The sequence below is a fragment of the Octodon degus genome, unplaced genomic scaffold (genome assembly GCF_000260255.1).
Source record: "Octodon degus isolate 3935 unplaced genomic scaffold, OctDeg1.0 scaffold00257, whole genome shotgun sequence".
Classification (NCBI taxonomy): Eukaryota; Metazoa; Chordata; class Mammalia; order Rodentia; family Octodontidae; genus Octodon; species Octodon degus.
This window is the reverse complement of record NW_004524833.1, coordinates 695,078-703,597: the sequence shown is the minus strand read 5'-3', so window position 1 is coordinate 703,597 and position 8,520 is coordinate 695,078.

Genomic DNA, 8,520 nt, shown 5'->3' with positions numbered 1-8,520 from the left:
GGCGCAGGGTAGCAGGAAGCTCTCCACACACTCACCGGACCTGGGCTAGGACTGGGTCTGGGGGTTCCCGGAAGTCGGCAGAAATTCCTACTCGGTGCGAGGGGTGGTGGGCGGCCCGAGGGGGTGGGAGAGGATCAGGCCCACGCTGAGCCTGGGCTGGGACTGGTCCCGCTGGCGCAGGGTAGCAGGAAGCTCTCCACACACTCACCGGACCTGGGCTAGGACTGGGTCTCTTATAGGGAAATTAATAGCTGTGAACTCACACATTATGAAAACAGAATGGCAACAAATAAATACCCTAATGTTACACCTCAAATGTAAAGAAAAAGAAGAGGAAAACAAACCCAAAGCCCAAAGAAGGGAGGAAATTATGAAGATTTGAGCAGAAATAAATTCAATTGAGGAAAAGAAAACAATAGAAATAATTAACGATTCCAAAAGCTGGTTCTTTGAAAGATTAAATAAAATTGATAAGCCCTTAGATAACCTCATCAAAAAGAAGAAAGAAAAAATTCAAATACAAGCAATGAGGAATGAAAACGGTGAAATTACCACAAACCCAGTGGAAATTCAGATCATCAATAGCTATTTTGACAATCTTTATTCTCAGAATTGACGACAAAGAAGAAATGGACAGATTCATAAAAAAGGAGCAAATTACCAAAATTAAATCAAGAGTATATAAGAACTCTCAATAACCAAACAACAGCTAATGAAATTCAAAATGTAATAAAAAACCTACTGATAAAGAAGTCCAGGGCCTGATGGATTCAAACCTGAACTGTACAAGAATTTTGCAGAAGATATGATCCCAATACTATTCAAACACTTCAAGAGAATTGAGAAGGAAACAATCCTCGCAAAATCATTCCTAGAGGCAAGTATACTGATACCAAAACCAGAGAAAGATGCAACTAAAAAAGAGAATGGCAGGCAAATCTCCCTCATGAATACAGATGTACAAATCTGCAATAAAATTCTGGCAAATAGAATAAAGAAATCATTAAGAATATTATACACCACGACCAGGAAGGATTCATCCCAGGAATGCAACAATGTTTCAATATATAAAATCTATAAATGTAACACATTATAACAATAGAGTCAAATACAAATGATCATCTCAGTTGATGCAGAAAAGGCTTTTGAAAAAGTCCAACTCATCCATGAATTCTAAGTCCTACAGAAAACTGGAAGAGATGGCCTCAACCTCAATTTGAAAAAAGCCATTTATGACAATCCAATGGCTAACATTATTCTAAATAGGAAAAACTGAAATCTTTTACTGCCATATCAGGCACAAGACAAGGATGTCCTTTATTACCACTCCTCTTCAATATAATTCTGGAGTCATTAGCTAGAGCCATTAGAAAAGAGAGAGAAAGAAAAGGAATAAGAATAGGTAAAGAAGAAGTTAAACTATCCTTATTTGCAGATGACATGATACTCTACCTGGAAAAGACAAAAAGCTCCATCAAGGAGCTATTAAAATTAATACACAAATTCAGTAGCATAGCAGAATACAAAGTTAACACCCAAAAGTCAATAGCATTCCTCTATACAGAGAACAAACAAACTGAGAGGGAAGTTAGAGAAAGAGTACATCTTTAGAATATCTCAGTGGAAAATGAAATACTTAGGAATGAATCTAACTAAAGAAGTAAAAGTTCTGTTCGAAAATATTACAGTTCTCTGAAAAAAGATATCATAGAGTATTTCAGAAAATGGCAAGATATTTCCTACTTCTGGATAGGAAGAACCAACATGGTGAAGATGGCCATACTCATAAAATTATACATATTTAATGTAATCCTGATCAAAATACCTCCAAGCTACCTCACAGACCTAGAGAAATCATGCCTAAAATTTATTTGGAACCAGAGAAAAGCTAGAATGTCAAAAGTAATCCTTGGCAACAAAGACAAGGCAGGAGCCATTACAATTCCTGATTTGAAACTACACTACAAAGCTACTGTGATAAAATCATCATGGTATTGCCAAAAAAAAAAAAAAAATAGACCTGAGGATCAATGGAATAGATTAGAAGGTGCATGTGCAACTATAAACATACTCGCCATCTTATTTTTGACAAAGGGATCAAACCTGTTTACTTGAAGAAAAATACCCTCTTTAACAAATGGTGCTGGAAAAACTGGCTCTCCATAAGTCAAAACCTAAAACTAGACCCACATCTAACATGATCCACTAAATTAAAGTCAAAATAGATTGTATATCTAAACACAAAAAATACTAAATCTCCTGGAAGAAAAAGTAGGTAGAAACCTTGAAGATATAGGGGTAGGCAAAGAATTCATGAACAAAAATCAAACTGCAAGGTGTGGTTAGGCCTGAGGGCCCTGGAGAGCTGAGCGGAGTGATTTAAATGAATGAAAAATTGCTGGTAATCATCAATCTTCATCCCACCTGTTTCACGAGGTGGCATTGGCTTGACAAGCAGGCCTCCTTCTGCAATGCGACCTCCATCAGGCAGTATTAGAGTGGCAACTGGAATGCCATTTGGAACAGCAAGACCTGGTTCTCATGGTGGTCCTCTGGGGACTGTTGGAATTTTGTTATCTCAAATCAGAGTTTCTGATCATCCTGTTACACAACAAGGTTTAAGTGGAATGAAAACTGAGATGAATGGTATCTATAAAGATGAATGTATTGTAACAAATTACAAATAAATACATGAAAATAAGTTCAACATCTATGGTCATTCAAGAGATACAAATTAAATCAACACTGAGATTCTATCTCCAGAAAGAATGGCTATCATCAGGAAATCAACCAATAACAAATACTGGAGGGGTTATGGGGAGAAAGGAGCCCTTCTCTGTTGGTGGGAGTGTAGACTGGTACAACTGCTGTGGAAATCTCTGTAAAGGTTCTTCAGAAAACTAGGATTAAAGGTCCTATTGGACTGAGGTATTCCCCTATTGGACCAAACACACCCCTTGGGTGTCTTCCCAGATTCAGAACATAATATTACAGCAATATATGTGCACCCATGTTTATAGCAGCACAGTTTGTATTAGCTAAATCTTGGAAACAACCCAAATGCTCTCAACTGAGGAATAGATAAAAAGGTGTGATTTTTTCACAAATGGAAAAAAATATCAATTGGAATACTTTCCAACCATAAAAAAGGATAAATTTGAAACTTTTATAGCTAAATGAATGCAACTTACCATACTCGTAAGTGCAATAAATCAGATGTGTGTACATGTTTTTATTGTTTCTCTAGTGTTAGAAACTGAAATAATAAGTTCTATAATGTACAATAGATATTGTGAAATAGGAAGAAAGTGTTCAAAACGAAAGAGAAACTAGCGGGGAAAAGAGGAAAGAACAGTAAGGAAAAGGGGAAAAAAAGCAAGTTACTTATACTTTTAGTGTCTCTGAGTTCATTAAAAAGGAAGTTTTGTGCTTTATCAATTGGAGAAATGTTTATGTCCATATCTTGTATCCAGAGCAACTAATTTAAAGACAACATCATGTAGTGTATTAACTATTGTTATCCTCCTATTACTTTGTTATAAAATGTTTTCTTTTTTCCATAAAATAAAAAGAGAAAAAAGAGTGTATTTTGTTTCAAAAGTATTAAAGTACTGTGTTACTAAATTAAAAAAATCAAACTGCATGTGAAATACTTGAAAGAATTAACAATGGGGACCTCCTCTTTTTGAGAAAAAGGAAATTACAAACAGAGTGAAAAGACAACCCAAAAATTGTGGAAAAAATCTTAACTAATAAGCACTCAGACAAAGATCTTTTATCAAGAATTTATAAAGCACTAAAAAAAATTAGGGCTCCAAAATTTGAAGACCCAATTCAAAAATGGGCATCTGAGATGAACACACTCTACTCAGAGGAAGATATACAAGAATTAAATAAATATATGAAAGAATGCTCCATATCACTAGCCATTTACAAAATACAAATTAAAACAACACTGAGATGCTGTCTCACTCCAGAAATAGAGGATATCATAAAGAAATCAACCAACCACAAATTTTGGAGAGATTGCAAGGAAAAGGAAACCCTTCTCCACTGTTGGTAGGAATGCAGACTAGTTCAACCATTATGGAAATCAGTGTGAAGATTCCTAAAGCAACTAAGACTTGATTTCCTATTCAATCCAGCTATCCTCCTTCTGGTAATTTTCCAAAAAGAACTGAAAACATCATATCATAGTGATATATATGCGGCTATGAGTATAGCAGCAACATTTTTGATAGCTAAATCTTGGAAACAAAGAAAATGCCCGTTACCTGAGAAATGGATTAAAACTTTTTTTATACAATGGTGTATTACTCAGCAATAAAGAAAAATAAACTCAAACCTTCATATATAAGTGGATGTAACATGAAGATATACTCTTACGTGAAATAAACCCGACTCACATGTGTAAATATCATATTGTCTCCCTAGTGTAAAAACTCATAAGAAATAAAAAAAATTGAAGGGTATAACACAACTAAATGGAAAGCAAGAACTTAAGGTTTAAACAACAAACAGAGAAAGGAGAAAGGTTAGAAAATATGACAGGGGCAAGACCTGACATTTATTTAAACACGATAGTTAAGAATTTCCATCAGGTTTTTGAAAATAGCCATTCATGGCTATAAGTCTCATCCCAAATAGCTCTATATGCTGATATCTATGAACTAAGAAAATACACTGAGGGTAGCAACGTGTAATACTAAAGCCATGTTTGAAAGGAATATTTTTTTGTTTTGTTTTGTTTTTCAGTACCAGGGATTGAACTCAGGACCCTGTGCTTGCCAGGCAAATGCACATTCTACTGAACTATCTCCCAGGCCCCCTAAAACCATATTTTAGATGACCTGTCATTTTGGTCATCTAAATGCATACTGCTGCTAATGTCATACAATTATTGCTATACTTTCTTTAATGTAATTTATTTAAAAAGGTAATAAAAAACTAGAGAAAAGAAAAAAAAAGTCATTGATTGTCCTGCTACAATGTTGTATATAGTTTGATTTTTAAATTTCTGTGAAAAATGTGTAATTTTTTCACATTCTATAGGGATTTAAATTTTATAATATCCATGGTTGCTGGAAAATAGCAGTTCCATGTTATGTCTAAGGCATTAGATATTCAGACAGTGATGTTAAGCTCAACTGCTTGTGTTACAGGGTAATAATGTAATTAAGCTTCTCTTCTGGATGTTTAATAACTAAAGTTTGCAGACCAAAAATGAGAGAAGTAGAGGGTATACAAGGATAGCCAATATTTTGGCCTTAGCACTTCCAGGTCAGTAAGGACTCAGGACATAAGAAAACCTGTGCTGTGACATCCTATAACTCAGTGGTGTTCAAAATTTTCTGATCAAGATTGTGGGGCCACAGAGGAAAGTGAGAGACAGTGTATAGTGTGCCTCAGGAAAGTCATCTAGAGAAAAAATTTTCTGTCAGGCTTTCCCAGAGAGCAAATTGGAGAATCAATGGCTGTGACTCATCCACATGGCTGACACTAACAAAAGAACTACAAGGTGCTGTACATGGTTCCAGTGCAAATTCTGACCTTGTCAGAAAAAGAAGTTATATTTTCAATTATATAAGTCTTGTTTTAACTTGGTCTTAACCATCCAGCAGAAAAGTATAACCACAAGGTATAAAAAGTAATGCCATATTTATATGCTGAGCTTTAAAATGCTCAACTTAACAACTTCTATAATTGTCAGTTCTGCTGATAACCCACTAATACTATGGACTATTGAACTATATAGGGTTATTTTGGTGAATTGAAGTACCTACAATCTTTAGACTGGTTAGAAGTGTGAAAAAAGTCCTTTAAAGACCTCCAAATACAGCTTCACTAACTTTAGTGGAACACCCATCTGTGAAAATATGAAACAAAAAAGGGGGACATGTTGAGAGCCACGAAGCTAGGAAATCAATTAAATATAATTAGGTGGGACTTGGCCCAGTGCTTAAAGCAAACAAGCTACCTCACTCTTGAGATAAACATCCTGTCTGGTTAAGGTTTGCTATCAGTCGCTAAGCAACCTAGTGTCATGTGTTACTAACTTCACAAAAGTATAAAGTATAGTTTTGTTGTGAGAAAAAATCCAACAAACAAACAATAAGGGTCTTCAGAGGAGCCTCTTTCCAACAATTTCCTATTCATTGACTATAAGAGAATGTGGATAAAATAATCCTCTTAATGAACTAATTTCATCTGAAGATAGGAGGTCAGCCCCTGAGCAAATATAAGGCTTGTACTGGGCTCATGAATGAGTCCTAACCAAGATAGCCTAATATCATTCCAACACTGAAGCTGTCAAGTCCTGCTTCTTGAATCCTTTCTCTTTGAAAGAAACAGAGAATTCTCAAAGCTTATGAGGGTAGACAATAATTTAAAATTTCTGAATTTAGTTAAAATTATAACACCATATTTCCAAGAAAAAGTGAAACTTTTGCACAAGAAATATGAATAAAATCATACCAAGATACACAAAAATGAAATTGTCTAAAAGCAATTGTAAAGAAAAAAATAATTAAAGCACATACATAGAAAAAATATTAGCTATGGAACAACAAAATTAAATAGCATCTTATTCCACATTAGAAAAAAGAATGAGCAAGTGGGTGAAAAAACTAGACTTATTTATTCAAAGGACTGAAAAAAAAAAGAGATCTGTTTTCATTGAATTTTATACTTGACAAACATACCTGTGAAAACTGAAAGTAAAATATTTTCCAGTTATACAAACTCAAAATATTCTAATACCTCCAGACATAGCATATAGAAAATAACAAAGACCGTAATCCAGAAGGCAAGGGAAGTTGCTGTATAGACCTGAATAAAGAATAAAGAGGTCTCAAAATGGTAGTTATGCAGGACTATATAAAATACAAAATATAATTATATGAATATAAGTTTCTTGATTTTGGCACAGAGTGAACTATTTTATTACTAATCTGTAAACTCTTCTTCATGTTTATTTTTTGTTTATTTGTTTGTTTTTTTTCTGTATTTAGGACAGGGTCTACAGCATCTTTAGGGTCTCACTATACAGATCAGACTTCTAGTGATTTTCCTCTTTTCAGCATCCCAAGCCCTGGGATTACAGATACATGACACCATGCCCAGTCTCCATCTCCATTTCAGTGTGCCGCTGGGGCAGGGCCAGCACAGCACTCCGGGGATCAAGTTCCACCCATTGCCCTCTGCCTAAGCAGGCAATTTAGTCTGCTAAGCTACCCGCCAGCCCTTCAAGTTTATTTTAGACAATTTTTGTTGTTATATTAATTTAAGCTCATAAATAATTTTTTACAATGTGTAATCTATTATTAATCTCAAATCATGTACTCATTTCAGAATATTTTTTAAAATTCACTGTTTACATCTTATATCTTCCACATTTCTATACTGGTTTACAATTTTCTATTTCCTATATAATTATTATTGATTTTCAATAAAGTTAATGAGTTAAAAAAGAGACAGAGAGATAGAGAGACAGAGCAGAGAGACAAAGAGACAGAGGCAGAGAGACAAAGAGGCAATGAGGCAGACACAAGAGACTGAGAAAGGTAAAGAGACAGAGAGACAGAGACAGAGTGGAAGGAAGACAAAGAGACAGAGACAGAAAAAGAGATTGAGAGAGAGAGAGAGAGAGTACTATATGAATGACTGTTAACTACTTACAAATTCACTCTAAAAAGCCAAATCACTTACAATTAATATTGCAAGATTTCCAACTTTTTGTACTTTTGTTGGGAATCAATTTGATATGGAATTGAAAACCATCATGAGGGTTACTCAGAAAGTAAAAACCAGAGACCCAGTCCTAGCACAGGTCCAGTGAGTGTGTGGAGAGCTTCCTGCTACCCTGCGCCAGCGGGCCCAGTCCCAGCCCAGGCGTAGTGTGGGCCGGACCCTCTCCCACCCCCTTGAGCTGCCCCCACCACTCTAAAGTAACTCCCCCACCCCGCCCGCCGAGTAGGAATTTCTGCTGCGTCCAGGAACCCCCAGACGCAGTCCTAGCCCAGGTCCAGTGAGTTTGTTGGAGAAGTACCTCTTCCCCCTACTTCACCTTGCCCCCTCCAGGCACAGCTCAAGCCTGGCATACACACCTGGGGTGTAATCCTGCAGCTGCAATCCCTGCAGAGAGTGTAGAGGATAGATCCAACCAGCTAGTCCAGGAGCAGAACATCTCACCACAGGGGCACAACAGGTTCACCCTCAAGGACAGCAGCGGTAAGGAGCTGAGCACAGCAGCCAGACCCAAGCCAGATGTAGCTGGATAAGTCCAAACTTTATAGAGCTGCACCTGAACTTCAGGACGTGCGAAGGTTATAACTACAGCAAAGATCTACAACAAAGGTCAAAATATAGTGCTCCACAACATGACTAGAAGAAACAAAATGCAACCTCAGAACACACGTCCACCCATAACAAGTGCAGAGGTCACTAACACAGAACAAATTGGAAATTACACAGCTGAAAGCAATGAAGCAACGGCTTCTGAAATAAAGAAACAGCTGCAGA